The 19,692-nt window shown below is 35.6% G+C and overlaps 1 protein-coding gene and 1 non-coding gene across 2 annotated transcripts in view; one reads left to right on the top strand and one right to left on the bottom strand.

The window, feature by feature from the left end:
- Positions 1-19,692, top strand: part of LOC136040871 (uncharacterized) — a 685,992-nt gene that overhangs the window by 496,697 nt on the left and 169,603 nt on the right. The window contains exon 3 of the mRNA XM_065725262.1: positions 8,070-8,208. The gene's annotated coding sequence lies outside the window, so the exon portion shown is untranslated. The remainder of the gene's footprint in view (positions 1-8,069; positions 8,209-19,692) is intronic.
- On the bottom strand, positions 15,851-15,922 carry Trnad-guc (transfer RNA aspartic acid (anticodon GUC)). The gene has a single exon. It is a non-coding gene; the product is annotated as a tRNA-Asp (tRNA).

A 19,692-nucleotide genomic window follows, 5' to 3' on the forward strand; every position in this document is an offset into this window, starting at 1 on the left:
ATTTTTTTATGAAACTTTTATGAAATTTTTTATATTTTTTCAAAAGCGTTTCATTTTTTTATGAAACTTTTATGAAATTTTTATATTTTTTATGAAATTTTTTTATGAAAGCGTTCAAAAGCGTTTTGATGTGTGAATCTCTATCTCTCTCTCTTTTTTTCTTTTTTTTGAAAGTAGATACTGTAAACTCCCTGAGGCCACCAGAATTATTTCCATATTTCAAACTTCAGTCAATCGGGTAGAAAGAGGGGGGTCCTGAAATTTCCCCCCTCCCCTCCCCCCAGGTATAGGTTCAAAATTAAATATCAAACTGAACAAAATCTATTCCGTATATAAAGGGGTTGCCCTCTCCTCACTACCTTACTATTTATGTTTAAGTCTGACTCTTTGTCCTAATTTTGTAAGAATGACTCCTGACGGTTTAATTAGAGTAGGAAGCTTTTCAAAAGTGCTAAAAGCTTTAGCCTGAAGATTAAGATATTAAGGAGTGGGGTAACTCCTTCATATACGGAATAATTGCTGTTCGTTTTGAGTATAAGCGTTTCTCCTTACTTTCAGTTGAAAAAAAAAGCTTGTTTTTTACTTAATTACCAGAAGGAATTCACGGATGGCGTTTTTTTCTTCCCCGGGGGTGCTCGTATAGGAATATTGATCCTAAAAAATCGAGAGAGGACTCATTTTATTGGAAGTCAAAAGCTCTATTGCCCTTTATAAGTGACCAAAATGATTGAAAAGCAGCCAGTCCCCCTCCCACGCCCTTTTTCCCCGAAGTCATCTGAGCAAAATTTTGAAATAGCCATTTGATTCAACATATTTGAATAGTCCAATTACTATGCCTTTAGGTATGAAATGCCCCCCCCCCTCTATCCCTGTTGAAGGGGCTATAAGTTATGCATTTTGCCCTTTGTTCACTTTATTATCGCAAGTCTGTTTCATACTGGGAAATGATCGGACTATTCCGATCATTTCCCTGGCATGGTCGGAAAAATGGTGAGAATTAAATTAAAAAAAAGTTGTTTTTTAACTGAAATTAAGGAGCAACATTAAAACTTAAAAAAAAACAGAAATTATTCCGTATATGAAGGGGGAAGGGGACTGCCCTTTCCTCCACCCTATTTCTTTACGCTATTTTTGTCACAATTCTTTATGAAAGATTGCTCACAGGGGCTGTTGAATTTGGATGAGAGGCCCAAAGAATTTTAAGCTTTTAAGCAAGAACTTTAAAGCTAGCTTGAAGTGCATTAAAGTTTTCTGTTAGAGCTTGCAAATTAAAGAGAAAAAAGAGAAAAAAGCGCTCCCACATAAAGAATGTCTATTTAGTTCCATTGTTTATTTTGTGACATCAATTGTCACATTTGTTTAATAACTTGAAATAAATGACATTAAATTAATCCCGATTTTCTTACACTATGAAAAGTTTTAAGTCAGAGATTTTTTTTACATTAGAAATCTCTGTATCTACTGTCGATTTATGCTTAAAGCTGTGGAACTATCATGTCAAATGTTGTCAGCTCCTATTTATCATTGTAATACATCGTAATTTCTTTGTAACCATCGCAGAAAATGCTTATTTGGTGTCAATAAATAGGATTTTACAATCATTCTGTTGGATTATATTGTCTAAATTTATTTATCTTGTGTTTATTGACGTGTTTTTTAACACAATATTCATCAGTTTTATCTATTTTTTTTGGACGATTTAAGCTATAAAATGAATTGTCTATTTGAACATCAAGGTACAAAAGATGTGTTTAACTAAAATAACCGTTATCGTAAACTGGACTTAAATCTGCGACAAAGACTGTTGCAATAATTCAATATTAAATTTGATTTTATAGAGGAGGCTAATCTTGGTTACAGAATTGGTACGAATAATAAATATATTGAATATAAATACTAAATATAATATATATTATAATAATATAAATGTAAATAATATAAATTTAATAAATATATAAATCATAAAGTAAACAGTAAATATAATAATAAAATTGGTTATAAATATAGGTTCAAAAAAGAACACGGGAGACAAAAGGAACTAAGGTGTGTAGTAAGCTTGGATTTATCGCCTGAATTAATTATCTGACGAATACCCTGACGAGAGTAGGCTGGGTATAAAAGTTTGGAGCGGTTCCGGTGCTCTGACATGGCTTGTGGTTTCCGCTCCGTCACTAGCTCCTCCTTCCTTCTTCCCATGTGAGTGTGGGAGAGTTATCATTTTAATGATGAAAGTGGTCAAGCACGGTTCTGAGACATAGGCAATTTGGAAGACAGAGGGGGACTAGTTAGACGTTTTCCAGAATTGTCTATAGATTGTTTTTGGTATCCGTCTGATTGATCGTATTTCAAAGTTCAAAGAGTAAGCTATACGAAAAATGTGGTTCAATCCTGATTTCTAGGGCTACTAAGAGAAAGGTTGAGATGTCTGGGAGACGTTCTGAGGGTTAAGTAGGGCATATTACCAAAGATCGTACTTGTCAGCCAACCATCTAGTACCAAGCGAAAAGCTTGTCGTCCCCAATTGGTTGGGAGATATAGATTGAAATGGAGAAGGAGTATGCGTAGCCTATGTTGGCTTCAGGTGGCTTGTTGCTAAATTGAGTTGTTTATAGTAATAGTAGTAGCAGTTAAGTAAGAAAAACAAAGTTTTTCTTAACTATGGCTTTATCAAAGAGTTCGTGGTAGCGAACCCGGCTCAATAGTAACCAAAACTCTAAAAAACGGAATTTTGACACTAATAGCTACATCAAAAGAATCGCATTTCAATGCTGATTTTAAATATTTAAGTTTCATCAAGTTTAGTCTTACCCAACAAAGTTGCGAGCCTGTGAAAATTTGCCTTATTTTAGAAAATAGGGAGAAAAACCCCCTCAAAGTCATAGAATCTTAGCAAAAATCACATCGTCAGATTCAGTGTATCAGAGAACCCCTACCGTAGAAGTTTCAAGCTCCTATCTACAAAAATGTGGAATTTTGTATTTTTTGCCAGAAGACAAATCACGGATGCGTGTTTATTTGTTTGTTTGTTTTTGTTTTTTCCCTGGGGTGATCGTATCGAACCAGCGCTCCTAGAATGTTGCGAGAGGGCTCATTCTAACGGAAATGAAAAGTTCTAGTGCCCTTTTTAAGTGACTAAAAAATTGGAGGGCACCTAGGCCCCCTCCCACGCTTATTATTTTCCCAAAGTCACGGGATCAAATTCTGAGATAGCCATTTTATTCAACATAGTCGAAAAACCTTATACCTATGTTTTTGGGGACGACTTACTCCCCCACAGTCCCCGTGGGAGGGGATATAAGTTACAAACTTTGACCAGTGCTTACATATAGTAAGGAGTGTACAGACGTTTTAAGGGGGATTTTTAGGTTGGGGGGAGGGATTGAGAAGAGAGTATATGTTGTGGAAATTTTCCATGGAGGAATGTGTCATGGGGGAAGAAAATTTCCATGTACGGAGCACAGGATTTTAGTATTATTTAGAAAAAGCAATAAAAAAATAAATATGAAAAAGTTTTTTCAACTGAAAGTAAGGAGCACCGTTAAAACTTAAAAAGAACAAAAATTATTACGCATATGAGGGGCTCACCTCCTCCTAATATTTCGCTCTTTACGCTAAAGTATGTTTAGTAATTTCAACTATTTATTCTACGGCCTTTGTGATTCATGGGTCATTCTTAAGGAATTGGGACAAAATTTAAGCTTTAGTGTAAAGAGCGAAGTACTGACGAGGGGGTGAGCCCCCTTATATACGTAATAAAAACATACCAATACAGAAGTTTGTTACGTAAGCTAACTCGTAAGTTACGTATATCTCTTACTAATAAAAACGTTCGTAAAAAATTAAAAGTTTTAGTTGTCTTTTTAAGTAATTAAAACATTGGAGGGCAATTAGGCCTCCTCCCCTGCTCCTTTTTTCTCAAAATCATTCGTTCAAAACTATTAGAAAGCCCTTTAGCCAAAAAAAATAAATTACAAATTTGGTTTTAATTATTCATCTGCGGAGAGCCAAAATCAAAACATGCATTAATTCAAAAACGTTCAGAAATTAAATTAAAAAAAAACAAGTTTTTTTTAACTGAAAGTAAGGAGCGATATTGTAACTTAAAACGAACAGAAATTACTTCGTATATGAAAGGGGCTGCTCCCTCCTCAACGCCCCGCTCTTTACGCTAAAGTTTTTACTTTTTTAAAAGTAGAGCTGAGAGAAAGAGTCAAACTTTAGCGTAAAGAGCTGGGCACTGAAGAGGGAGCAGTCCCTTTCATATACGAACTAATTTCTGCTCGTTTTAAGTTTTAATGTCGCTCCTTACTTTCAGTTAAAAGAAGTTTTTTTTTATTTAATTGTAAACACAAAACTGATCCCAAGAACAAGATGTTATCCTAGGAGCAGAAAATTCCACATGTAACCAGCAGTAAATAAAAAAGAATATTTATAAGGCTGTCAATAGCCTTACACTGGCTACGACATCAATAGCTTTTAGTTCGGGCTGTATCCAGGATTTTTGTTGGGAGGAGGGTTATTTTTGGGGGGAGGGGGTTACAAAAAAAAAATACATCAAAAATTTGTCTATATGCATTTTGATTATGTTTCTACAACTCGGACAAATATTTCTGGGTGGGAGGTGCTATAAATAAAAAAAAATCCAATTTTATCGGAAAAATAGAAATGACATTTTTTCTGTAGGTAATTTTTCATAGTGTGTTTATTAGTTTTTGGTAAACAAAGGGCTAAGAGTGGAAGCTTACAAGAGGGGTATTTTAGGGCCACTTCTTTTTTACTTCAAAAAGTAACAAATATCGTGATTTCCTTTTAAACGAGCCCTTTTCCAATATTGTACAACCAACGGTTCAAGACTATCACCCCTCGGAAATAAATTCACATATCAGAGCTACCCATGCAAAAAAAAGTGATTTTGCCTAGGTTGCGAAGGTAGAGAACCTACAAAAAGGTGACCTTGCCTGTAGAGATAACAACTTTGGCCAACAGATTTTGGAACTTTAGGTCTGAACAGAGAGCACGTGAATACTCTATTGACTAAAAACCTTGTTATAGCCCAGATTTTCCGTAGAACAAATAACCAAGAAAAGCGACAAAGAAGATGCATTGGGGTTGCGGGTTGTTGTGTGCATACATCTTGTTGAAAATTTTTCGATTTCTTCCGTTTTTTAAAGATTTTTATGGACAAGCTTGTTGAGTCAATTTCGTTATAGATCTAGTCAGATTGACTTCTATAAAGATATTAATCATTGAAAAGTTTATATAAATTTAAAAAGTTATAAATTATTACATAAGAATTTGCTTTGTCATTCTGCAATATTAATCCACTATTTTATGGAACTTCAGCACTAATGAGCAAAGTTAAAAGACAAATGCTCTAACGCCAAAACCTTAAAAATGCAACAAGTTTAGTTTATCAGTTTGGCTTCTGAAATATCAGTTTTAAGTCACTGCTCTCCCCCCCCCCACTATCTTGTTTCGAAAGACTATCGGCCTATAAACCTTTATAAGAACTAGCTGGTTATCTTTCATTCATTCTAAAACGCTTTTCGGGAAAGTACTAGTGTAAAAGCTGAAAGGGTTGATGACAGGGTGGGGGGGGGATAACTCCCTTTATTTGCATGATGTTTTGTGGGGACAGAGCTTCTTTCATTTTGGGAGTTAATCCTATAATTAATTTATCCGGGTTACATTTATATTAATTAATTTATATTAATATTAATTAATTAATATTATATTAATTAATTTATCCGGGTTACAGCGGTAGCGAGCAACCTAGTAAGAGACCATCCAATATTACCTCCAATAATATACCTACAATATAAATATATATACCTACATAAATATATATAATATATTTATATATATATTGTATATAAATATAATATATAAATATATATAATATAAATATATTAAATATATATTATATATAATATATAATAAATATACCTACAATATACCTCCAATACTAAGAAATTTAATAACCCATAATAACATACAAGGCCACTAGTCAAATACTCAAAAACCAAAGTCTTAGAAACATAAAAGCTGGTGTTTATCAGTTTGGCTTTTCAAATACTCAATTCAAGGGCGTATCCACGGGGGGTTATCGAGTTTGGACCCCCCCCCCAAAAAAAAAAAAAAACTCAAGCTCGTAAAAACGTTACAAAATGCATATAAACATATATTTTAATCCGTTTTTGTGTACTCTCTCCCCGAAATTACACCCCCTCCCCTCGCGAATGAAAATCCTGGATACGCCCTTTACTCAATTATTCCTTTACTTTCTCCTTGAATGAAATCTCTGATGAATGAAGTTCTGATGAATGCCCTGCTCTAGAATATCAAAATTTTAAAGTAAAAGTTTCTCACCATTCTCCTTTAAAATAGATTTTCATTATGTTTTGAATGGAGGCAACCAATAAAACAAACAGAATCGTCTCAATGTTTATTTTATGATGTCCATTTAGGCTTTGTTTATTTGCTATTATGGGGGAAAGCATTGAAGGTATGAGGTCTCTTCTGTTGAAAACATAATAGTTCTAATGGCATCTTGTGTTTATAGGTTTGTCTCGTGTCATTTGGTAATATGTTCTCAGGAAGCCGGAAGAACGCAACATCTTGGTGTTCTTTTAGGACAGAAGAAACATCTGAAAGGCAAAAATGAGAAATAGATGATAAAACTATTAGAGATACTTTCTTTCAAACTAAGCTCTTAAAAACGGAATATATCTATGTGTTTCAGCTGCAAAAGTTTCAAACACGTGTCCCTCTTTCTCTATTCGTTTTATTTTATTTTTATTTTTTTGAGTTTTTGATATTTTTTTTATTCCTCTGATTGAAGGAATAAAATTATTATAAAGCTCCTTTTCGAGCTAAACTCCCTAAAACGGAACATGCCAATCTATTAAAGCAGCGAAGTCGTGAAAACCTGTAGCTTGAACTTGTTTTCGAGATTAAATATAAATTTTTATTCCCGCTCCCTCCCTCTGTTTCTATTTCTCTCTATTTTCTTCTCTATCTCTTGAACCCTCGTGTTTCTTATTGTTTTACTTCTAGATAGTCTAATACCCTATGGGAACGAGGATAGGAAATCTTTTTTTTTTTTTAAATGGGCTTGCTTGTAGATTGTCTGGGCTCCAGCCCCCTCTCTCCCACACTCAGAGAAGTCCTGCATTATCTGTCCATTAAAAAGTGAGCGGTTTGTACGTATAAGTTTTTTAAGACACTGAGTAATGTTGTGAATAGAATAACAATCTTTGGAATCGATAAATTCGCCAAATATTGACTGTAACTAATACATACGAGCATGCACAATCAAAAGCCAATGCCGTATTCAGGTTAGGGTTTGACCACCCTCCATATATATATATATATATATATATATATATATATATATATATATATATATATATATATATATATATATATATATATATATATATATATATATATATATATATATATATATATTCATGCATTTTTTAAAGATATCTGTAACCCACCTCCCTCTAAAATTTATGTTCTCCCTCCCCCTCATGAACAAAATCTTGGATACGGCCCCGTCAGAGGCGCAAATGAAAGTAAAACGAGCTGAGAACAAACAAGGCACAAATGAAAAAGTAAAAAATGTTTTCTTTTTCAATATGTTAAAATATATTTAAAAATCTAAACTGTGATATTTAATAGTCTAAATTAGATTTAAAATGCTTATTCAACAAAAAGCAAAAATAGTAAATGATCTATGAAGAACTAAAAAAAAAAAAAAACTCCTTTGATATGGTATTTGTTTTTGTATCCTTAGCAATAGGTTAATACAATTTTATGGGACATTTACCATTTCTAACAGGGTCTTCTCTCCAAATCTTGTTGATTTGGAACATTTTTTTTTCTCCATAAAAATTGATACACGGGTCTAAAAATTCAAATCCAAACTTGTATAGGAAATAAAAGTACTGTAATTCTCTATCGCTTGTCGAGGTAGCGAGTTTTTGTATATATTCCAAGCAGAGGGTTTAATTTCAAACTTGGAAAGTATGGTTGAACAGCAAATTTATATTTTTTTTTTCCAGGAAGCTTGAGTCCTTCCGAACGTAACAGTTTGGTAGGAAAAGAAAAGGCAGGAGAACAGAATTTATCGAAGACAAAAAACAATACTTTGAAGCCAGCATTATAGCTGTTAGGAATAGTGGTAAAAATTATTGTCATAAGGTAAGATCAGCTGCTTCCTCTCATGTCTCTCCTCTCTCTCTCTCTCTCTCTCTCTCTCTCTCTCCCTCTCTCTCACACTCTTCCCTCTCTCACTCACTCTCACTCACTCCCTCTCACGAACTTTCTCTCTTGTCTCCTCCTCCTTGGAGCTTGTATCCTTCTGCAATTACAAATAAATAGGCTACTCCAAGATAATTTTGGAAAAAAACAGTATAATTTAAAAAAATGTAGAAAATTTGAATAGTTGGGCCAAATATATTCTGGTACTTGTGTATTATACCAAACACACCCAAGAAGTGCAGTTAGATTAATCATTCTTTCTTCATAATAGGCAGAACAGTCATAGTTAACACATTTTGCATGCAACCCGCTATACTTAACCCCAACCCTTCCCCTTAATGTGCAGATATATAGCCCAAATTATATATTTCCTATTTATTATCCCAATGCGTCTCAGTTGTTTCAACCTATGTACCTGTAAATTGAATCAACTGTGACGAAAAAACTGAAAAAAAACAAGTTATGGGTGGCAGAACGCATTGGGAATATAAATTTAGCTATATATTTGCATATTATGAGAGTGTTGGGGGGTAATCATAGCGAGACTGCATGCAAAATGTGTTAGCTGCAATTATTCTGGTTATTATGACGTATGAATGATTAACCTAACTTCACTTCTTGGGTGTCTTCGATATGATGTACAAATGCCTTGATTCTTTTTACAATTATATACTCGCAGAATTCATTCAAAGATTCCTTAGCTCGATAAAATAATCGCGCCCTTACTTTAAATTTTATCCCACGCCTCTTAATTCTTCAAGTGGTCATGACTCATGAACAGTATGGGTTGTGGTCGCATGAAGTACTTCTGCTGCATTTCATCATTTAATGATTTAATAGGGTTTTGGCCCATGTTGAAGATTTCTGTTTGCTTTATAATGACAATTCATAAATTTTTCATAACCAGGTACAACAGAACTTAGAAAAAAAAAACGGCTTTTCTAGGTATTAAGCCATAGTCACAACTGGTACCTAAGATGAAGACAGGACCACTGATGGGGGGAGAGGTAAATTTCACGGGCGTAATCTTCTATGGGGCAGCGGATAACTTCCTCCTCCAGACCCAAGTTTGACCCCTCTAGACCCCAGTTTGCCCCCCCCCCGACCCCAGTTTGTCCCCCTCCTAGCTGAAATTGACTTTCTGCAGAAAGAATTGTCAAAATTATGATAAGCCACCATAATTCATGTATCCAGAGAAACAGGTCAGTTTTTATGGCACTTGGTATTAACCAAGTGATATATAGCAATCGCAAATTCTGTCGGTCTGTCTGTCGGTCTGTCGGTCCCGGTTTTGCTACTTTAGGCACTTCCAGGTAAGCTAGGACGATGAAATTTGGCAGGCGTATCAGGGACCGAACCAGATTAAATTAGAAATAGTCGTTTTCCCGGTTTGACCATATTGGGGGGGGGGAGTGGGGGGCCCATTAACTTGGAAAAAAATAGAAAAAATGAAGTATTTTTAACTTACGAACGGTTGATCAGATCTTAATGAAATTTGATGTTTGGAAGGATATCGTGTCTCAGAGCTGTTATTTTAAATCCCGACCGGATCTGGTGACATTGGGGGGAAGTTGGGAGGGGGAAACCTAAAATCTTGGAAAACACTTAGAGTGGAGGGATGGGAATGAAACTTGGTGATAAAAATAAGCACAAGTCCTAGATACATGATTGACCTAACCGGAACGGATCCGCTCTCTTTGGGGTAGTTAGGGGGGGGGGGGTTAATTCTGAAAAAATAGAAAAAATTAGGTGTTTTTAACTTACGAACGGGTGATCGGATCTCAATGAAATTTGATATTTAGAAGGATATTGTGTCTCAAAGCTCCTTTTTTTTAAATCTCGACCGGATCTGGTGACATTGGGAGGAGTGGGGGGATCTAAAATCATGGAACACGCTTAGATTGGAGGGATCGGGATGAAACTTGGTGGGAAAAATAAGCAGAAGTATCAGATACGTGATTTACACAATTGGAACGGACCCGCTCTATCGGGGGGGGGGTAATTCTGAAAAGTTAGAAAAAATGCCGTATTTTTAACTTACGAAGGAGTGATCGGATCTTCATGAAACTTCATATTTAGAAGGACCTCATAACTCAGATCTCTTATTTTAAATCTCAACCGGATCCAGCGTCATTGGGGGTGGGCCGTTTGGGGGAGACCGGAAATATTAGAAAATACTTAAAGCGGAGAGATCAGGATGAAACTGGATGGGAAGAATAAAAACCTGTCTAAGATACGTGACCGACATAACCGGACCGGATCTGCTCTCTTTGGTGGACTTGGGGGGGGGGGGGTAGTTTGGAAAACTGAGGTATTTGTAACTTGCGAAAGGGTGACCAGATCTTAATGAAATTTGATATTTAGAAGGATCTTGTGCTTTAGAGCTCTAATTTTAAATTCCGACCAGATCCTGTGACATTGGGTGGAGTTGGAGGGGGAAACCGGAATTCTTGGAAAACGGATCTTAATGAAGTTTGATATTTAGAAGGAATTCATGTCTCAGAGCTCTTATTTCAAATCCCGGCCAAATCTTTTAACATTGGGGAGAGTTCGGGGTGGAAATCTCGGAAAACACTTGGAATGGAAGAATCGGGATGAAGCTTGGTGGATAGAATAATCAAATGTCCTTGATACGTGATTGACGTAACCGTACTGGATTCGCTCTCTTTGGGGGATTTGGGGGGAGGGGTTCAGTGATTTGGCGAGTTTGGTGCTTCTGGACGTGCTAGGACGATGAAAATTGGTAGGCGTGTCAGGGAGTTCCACAAATTGACTTGATAAAGTCGTTTTCCCAGATTCGACCATCTGGGGGGGGGGGGGTTAAAGGGAGAGGAAAAATTAGAAAAAAAGAGGTATATATAACTTACGAGTGGGTGATCGGATCTTAATGAATTTGATATTTAGAAGGACATCGTGACTCAGAACTCTTATTTTAAATCCTGACCGGCATTAAGCCTCTGATTTTCCTTTTAAACCAATATATTGATTCTTAGAATTTTGTTAGAGCTCATACCATATGAGCTCTTGGCTCTTAGCTCTTCTTGCCTCGTCACAAGTGCCATATGAGTTCTTAGCTCTTTTTTAAGCTAGAATTTTGTTGCAAATGCATTATGACATGTTAGGGCTTAGCTGTTGCATCCAGAGATGTACTTAGGAGGCTGTTAGAGAGTGTAGCCTCACCAACACCCCTCCAGTCCGTACGAGATGCTAAATTTTCTTAAATTTTTAAGGACTCTTTTATACAAATTGCCAAACATTTTTTATATTGCCCCTCCCCTTCCTCCTGAAACATTCCGGCTTATGGGTCTGGTCGCGAGTATGGGCCTTTTTAGCATAGAACATCGATTTATTTACGAAAGAGCTTCTTAGATTCTAAAATTCTGAAATATTTAGATCCTGAAATTCTGAAATATTGTTGTGTCATATTTGACCCTTGATATTTAGATAGAGATGTAACTTATCTGCCCAGGCCTAGTGTTCAAAGATTCCATGTAGACAAGAATCATACGACAACAATTTTGACATTGACAAAGTACAATGACGATCGTAATGGTTGCAATGTGGCCCCAAGATTTTGTTTTGAAAGCATACCGCCCAAAATATAACAGTAGGTGAAGAGAGATATGATGTTTATAATCGATTCTAAGTCAGTTCTGCTTTTGGGGCATCATTAGCGCGCTTGAAAAGAATTTGGAAGGTCTCATTGTCTTTCCAGAATGTAAAAGGAGATCGACCATCATTTTTTTCATGGTTGCAACTATAGCTGTAACCAAGGCCGTATCCAAGGGGGGGGGGGGTAGGGGGTTTGATTCTTCCCCCTGAAAAGTTTATCCGACTCGTAAAAACGTAACAAAAATTAATACAAACAAATTTTTATGCGTTTTCTAAATTTTTTGTACCCCCTCCTCCGAGAAAAAATCCTCTTATAAACCCCCTCCCCCGAAAACAATTGTTAAAGTGTTAAAAAAGTGGCTTATGAAAAAAACCAATTTGTAGCTCATTCAGGACTGGTAATTATCGTTCTGATTAATCTTAATAGTAATTTTTTTTTGAAAAAAATTTGGGCACTTCTGTATTATACCAAACCCACCCAAGAAGTTGGGTTAAATCAAACCAAATGAAACAATTCTTACTTCATAATATGCAGAACGATTGTAGCTAACACATTTGGCATGCAGACCCGATATATTTTCCCCCGCCCCTCACTTAATGTGCAAATATATAGCCCACACTACATATTTTTTAGCTATTCTTGCAATGCGTAAGTTAATCAACTGTGACGAAATAAAAACTGGAAAAAACAAAATATATAGTTCGGGCTATGTATTTGCAGATTAGAGAGGGGGGGGGGGGTAAAGTATAGCGGGTCTTTATTGGTCTGTATTAACCTAACTTAACTTCTTGGGTGTGTTAGGAATAACACAAAAGTATTCAAATTTATAGGAATTTTGAACAAATAGCACGAAACCCCTAAAAGTTTTGCGTCTGATAAGAAGAAGCAGGGTAGTAATAGAATCTTCATTGTCGGATACCTTGTGTAGGACACTTGTAGCCCTCCAGCCCTTAACAATAAGGAATATCACTTTTTAGCATGGGCAGCACTGATGTGTCCTTTTTTCTTCTTGTTCCTTTTTTTTTTACTTATTCGTTTATTATAGAAAGCTCTTTAAGGCCTCATTTCAGGTGGCCATTTCAGTTGATGACACCACCAAAAAGTGTCATATGGCACCCAACTAACGCTATATTGAAAACTCAAAATCGACGTAACAAAACACGATTACAAGCAGAAAATAAACAAGCAAAATGAAAAAATAAACAAGCAGAATGAAATAAAAAATAAACAAGATTACAAGCAGAAAAAAACACGAAGGAGTAGAAAATAAGTACCCTGCAGTAAATAAAAGACCAATTTATAATGCTCTCAATAGTCTGTCTGCGACCGTAAAAAAGGTGAATTTCAGGATACGATTCTCAAAACTTCAACTAAGATTAGTTTGCGGTAAAGCACTAGTTTTTCAGAATTCTCCAAAGTTAGGGAATTATTATGAGTCAGGTCATCTGTCCTAATAAGGCAGATATACAGCCCTAAAATACTATATTATGATTTACTAGCTGGGTCCCGGCGGCTTCGTCGCCGGGACCCAGCACGGCACGCGGCAGGCTTCTATATATGGATTCTCATTGTCCCTTGTGTTCTATTGCAGTTTTTTCAAAGATATTTGATTATTAAAGCAAGTCCAATTTCTAACAATGATATCTACTAAGCTTCAAAGTTTTGGTTTTCTTTTTTAAGGTTTTTGAATTCTTGTAATCCCTTGTTTTTTAGATTTATTTTTTTTTTTCAGTTGTTTACCTTTTTTCAGTTTTTTTAGTTTTTTCCTTCTTTTTTATTATTTTTTCTTTTTTTTAGTTTTTTCCGGAACGTGCCACAACAACACGTGTGGAAGGTGCTAATTTTTAACTGCGTAAAACTTGCGGATATACAACTGGTAATTCCTCTGATATACTCTGGTAATTCCTCGACACGCATTCTTTTTTTACTTTCTCTTTCAGCCAACATTCTTCGCTGTCCCATTGTTTGTGCATATAAATAGATTGTCCGGTTTACTGACTCTAGAACATGCAACATATAATTGTCCATGGGAAAAACAATCCGTATTAAGATCTATACCGCATTTTTCTAATGATTGCCCTTGAGCTTTGTTGATGGTGATTGCAAATGCTAATCGAATTGGGAATTGCAATCTTTTAAATTGAAGAGGCAGATCCGTTGGAATCATGGGAATGCGAGGAATAAGAACAGCCTCACCCTCGGAAGGCCTTGTCAAGATTGCTGCCTCTATTATGTTTTCTATTGTTTTTTTTACGGCAAGTCGCGTGCCATTGCAAAGCTTTGGTAGGTTAATATTTCGCAACAGTATTATTGGTAACTCTATTTTTAGTTGTAGCACGTGTGGTGGAAACCCCGGGAAGATCCACGGAATTTAAAAATTCTGATGGATAGTTAACCGCTTCGTTTGATTCCAGAACTGTGTCGACTGACTTGTAAATGACTGCCTGGTCTCGAATCTTGGTCAGAATAATATTTTAGATTTCGTTGACGTCTTTGTTTTTGGCTGCCAGAATCGCTCGTTCACTTAATATAATTCTCTTCATCTTGACGAATCACTATTCTGTAGCCATAATAGTTCATTGCGCTACATTTCTTATCCATTTCTTTGTTAGTGACTGGATTTATCAATTTAATATTAAAGTGATAGCCGTCGGTTCCATCCCAAAAAATGATAGGATATTGTAGGGCATGGTAGCATCCATGAGTTTCAGCAATTCTTGTCAACTGATTGTTTCACCTATAAAAAATAATATCTCGAGGTAAGAACTGATCACCGACCATAACGATTGCCACTTCGTTTGTAGTTGGAGCATTGTATCTACAAACATGTTCAGCAATAGGCGTTTTGTCAGCGGAAATAACAATTTTGTGCGCATCAGTAGGCATCAAGTCGATTTCTGTTTTGAACAGACGCACTAAATTATTATTATTGTGGAACTGGAAAAGGATTAGTCCTTTCAACGCCGGGAGAAATTCCGCAGCGTGCATTCAATTCAGCATTGCTATCACTGATGAAGTACAGTTGCAAAAGTTTGTGATACTCACCTGAGAATTTCCTGATGTTTGATAAAACAAAACAAAAAATGGTTCGATTCAGACGTATACCCAGTAAGCAAAGATTTCAATGGCTCTGGTGGTGCAGCCAGTTGAGGAAGTTTAACTTTTCCTGAGGCGCAACACATTCCCATTGTTTCGCCATTAAATTCCAATGCCTTGCAATAGGGACAAATTTCAGACATAGTCCTGATTTGAACATCTCGACTCAAGCTATAATCATCGGAAGGGCAGTACTTGAATGCCAGGCGATTATACACGCGTTGCTTTTGTAATACATCGACACGCCTTCTTCCCGGTTTTGCGTAGCTCAGGTAGTTCCTCGACACGCCTTCGTTAACGTAAAGCTGAAAGCCTGGTTTCGCGTTGCTCTGTTGATTCCTCGACACGCCTTCTTTTTTTACTATCTCTGTCTGCTGCAAGCCTGGTTTCGCGTTGCTCTGGTGGGTCGTCGACACTCCTTCGTTGATGTAAATTGGACATTCCTAATCTGCCCCTTTCTCTTTGAGCCGAAAGCCTGGTTTTGCGTTGCTCTGGTGTTTCCTCCTGGTGTTCCCTTTTTCGTGACATTATAGGATAATTTCTCTCACAATATAATGGTACTATTTTTAACTACGTAAAACTTGCGAATATACAGCATTCTTCAATGTCCCATTGTCTGTGCATAAAAATAGATTGTTAGGTTTACCGACTCTTGAACATGCAACATATAATTGTCCATGGAAAAAACAATCCGTATTCAGATCAACAGACAACAGATCAGTCAACAGACAAACAACTTATTTTTATATAGATAGAAGACGTCATATTTAATATGACGTCATGTATTAAAATGAAAGTTTTCTTATATATGTATTGACGTAATATTGTAAAAGATTGGTACTACGAAGAATTAATCAGAAAATTCAAAAAAGTCTCCCCGGCGGGGAATCGAACCCCGGTCTCTCACGTGACAGGCAAGGATACTCACCACTATACTACCGAGGACTAGAATGGATATTTAACGTACTTATATTTGATTTGGGAGATGAAAGTGTCAAAAGATAAAATGTGTATGAAAATAAAATTGAATAAAAAACGTGGGTAAATGTTCAGTTTCGTCACAAGTTGTCTAAACTAGAAACTATTTTGCAAAGGAGCATAGTTCCCATGCTATAGTACTTAGAAATGCTAATTCTAGGAGCGCATCCATTTCTGGTTGACCGTCCTCCTCCATGGGGCAAACTAAGAATAAAAACCTCGTTTGAGGTTTTTTTTCGTCTGTTTTTTTTAGTTTTATCACTCTTTGTTGAATAAATATAGAATACAGACCTTGCCCTGCTGCCCGCGGGGCTCATTGACTAGTACGCTTCGCTCTATAGGTAATGTTACCTGTGAGCAAGCCCTTTTTATGCATTTTTAGTCTTGTTGGACAGGGGGAAAGCTAATAAATGGATACGCTTCTCTAATCAAACAGTTCGTGGTAAGGAGCAACCCGGCTCAATAGTAACCGAAAAAAACGGAATTTTGATGCCTATAGTTACATGAAAAGAATTGCATTTTAATGCTGGTTTTAAATATATAAGCTTCATCGAGTTTAATCTTACCCATCAAGTTATTACCCATCAAGTTACGAGCTTGAGAAAAAATGCATAATATTAGAAAATAGGGGAAAAAACCCCTTAAAGGAGGCAAACATGGTCTGCCCATGTCATTCTCGTATATACACCTTATTGCTATTTCGTCCACCTGTCTTAAAGTCATAGAATCTTAACGGAAATCATGTCATCAGATTCAGCGCATAAGAGAACCCTATTGTAGAAGTTTGAAGCTCCTATCTACAAAAATGTGGAATTTCGTATTTTTTGCCACAAGACAGATCACGGATGCGTGTTTATTTTTTATTTTTATTTTTTTTTCCAGGGGTGATCATATCGACCCAGTGGTCCTAGAATGTCGCGAGAGGGCTCATTCTAACGGAAATTAAAAGTTCTATTGCACTTTTCAAGTGACCGAAAAATTGGAGGGCACCTAGGCCCCCTCCCACGCTCATTTTTTCCCAAAGTCACTGTATAAAAATTCTGAGATAGCTATTTTGTTTAGCATAGTCAAAAAACCAAAAAACTATGTCTTTGGGGACGACTTACTCCCCACAGTCCCCGTGGGAGGGGCTGTAAGTTACAAACTTTGACCAGTGTTTACGCATAGTAACGGTTATTGGGAAGTGTACAGACACTTTCAGGGGGATTTTTTCGGTTGGGGGGTTAAGGGTAGGGTGTTATGAGGGGGAAATTTCCATGGTGGAATTTTTAAAAGGGGAAGAGAATTTCCATGAAGGGAGTGTAGTATTTTTTTAGCGTTTTTTTAAAGAGCAATTTAAAAAAAATATATGAAAAAGTTTCTTCAACTGAAAGTAAGGAGCAGCATTAAAACTTAAAACGAATCAATTATTATGCATAAGAGGGGTTCACCTCCTCCTAATACTTTGCTCTTTACGCTAAAGTAACTTTATTAATTTCAACTATTTATTCTACGGCCTTTGTGATTCAAGGGTCATTCTTAAGGAATTGGGACAACATTTAAGCTTTAGTGTAAAGAGCGAGGTATTGACGAGAGGGGGAACCCACTCATGTCTATATATCTTATATCTATATATATATAAAAATAAGTTGTTTGTGGGTTATGTCTGTCGAGTGACGTCATGTCGTCATGAAGTTAGTTTTTGTCATGTTTGTTATGACGATGACGTCATTAAAGGTATTTAAGAAAATCGTTCAAAGACAAATTTTTAATTGTAAGAAGATCGTGGACGGAAAAATGTTTAATTGTAAAATGACTGAAGAACCTACAAAATGACTGAAGAACCTACTGAAGAACCTATATATATATATTTATATATATTTATATATATATATATATATATATATATATATATATATATATATATATATATATATATATATATATATATATATATATATATATGTAAATATTTATACATATTTAAATGTGTATATATATATACTATATATATATATATATATATAATATTTTATATATATATATATATATATATATATATATAAATATTTATATATATTTAAATATATATATATATATATATATATATATATATATATATATATATATATATATATATATATATATATATATATATATATATATATATATATATATATATATATATATATATATAAGTTGTCTGTCTGTGTGTCTGTCTGTCAGGTGACGTCATGTTTCTGTGTCGACTGACGTCATGAAGTTAGTTGTCGTCATTTTTGCTATGACGGTGACGTCATTAAAGATATTTAAGACATATATGTTCACGTAGAAATCTATTAATGTTTAAGTTTAAAATGACTGATGAACTTACAATGGCAAAAGCCGATGAAGATGCTCAAAGAGTCTATGCCAAAAAACTTGCTGCTGATAGAGAAAGTCAGAAAAGAAAGCGTGCCGAGGAATCAAAAGAACAGCAAGGAAACAGGCTTGAGGCTAAAGAACGCAAAACCGCGCAGTTAGATGAAGATCCACCTGGACAGCGAGAGTCAAAACATATCAAAACTGAAAATGATAGCGATGATGATTGGGTTTGGGATTTTGACTTGGATAAGGTCATCAATACCTACCAGATTTTAGTTAAAAAAAAACAAAGGTTCGGCGATATGTATTTCATAGTGAAGCTGAAAAATAAAGAAGAAAAAGAAAACTGAAAAAAGAAAAAATGTAAAAAACTAAAAAATACTAAAAAGAAAAAACACTCAAAGAGAAATTACAGACCGGGACACAAATGACGACCGGGACAGAGGGAATATAAATAACGACCGGGACACTCAAAGAGAAATTACAGACTGGGATACCGGGACACAAATGACGACCGGGACACAGGGAATATAAATGACGGCCAGGACACAGGTATTTAAGAATATCGTTCAAAGACAAATTTTTAATTGTAAGAAGACCGTTGAAAAAGAAATTTCTAATTGTAAAATGACTGAAGAACCTACAATGGCAACACCCGAGGAAGCTGCTCAAAACGAATGTATTCAAGCCGAAGTAGCTGAGTTGGTAAAGCGTTATGTTTCAGGTTCTAGGTCCGAGAGGCTCCAGGTTTGAGCCTTGGCTTTAGCATTAATACAAAAGAAGAAAAAAACTAAAAAAGGTAAAAACTACAAAAAATGTTTCTGTGTCGACTGACGTCATGAAGTTAGTTGTCGTCATTTTTGCTATGACGGTGACGTCATTAAAGATATTTAAGACATATATGTTCACGTAGAAATCTATTAATGTTTAAGTTTAAAATGACTGATGAACTTACAATGGCAAAAGCCGATGAAGATGCTCAAAGAGTCTATGCCAAAAAACTTGCTGCTGATAGAGAAAGTCAGAAAAGAAAGTGTGCCGAGGAATCAAAAGAACAGCAAGGAAACAGGCTTGAGGCTAAAGAACGCAAAACCGCGCAGTTAGATGAAGATCCACCTGGACAGCGAGAGTCAAAACATATCAAAACTGAAAATGATAGCGATGATGATTGGGTTTGGGATTTTGACTTGAATAAGGTCATCAATGCCTACCAGATTTTAGTTAAAAAAACAAAGGTTCGGCGATATGTATTTCATAGTGTAGCTGAAAAATAAAGAAGAAAAAGAAAACTGAAAAAAGAAAAAATGTAAAAAACTAAAAAATACTAAAAAGAAAAAACACTCAAAGAGAAATTACAGACCGGGACACAAATGACGACCGGGACAGAGGGAATA

Source organism: Artemia franciscana, chromosome 21, assembly GCF_032884065.1.
Source record: "Artemia franciscana chromosome 21, ASM3288406v1, whole genome shotgun sequence".
NCBI classification, from domain to species: Eukaryota; Metazoa; Arthropoda; class Branchiopoda; order Anostraca; family Artemiidae; genus Artemia; species Artemia franciscana.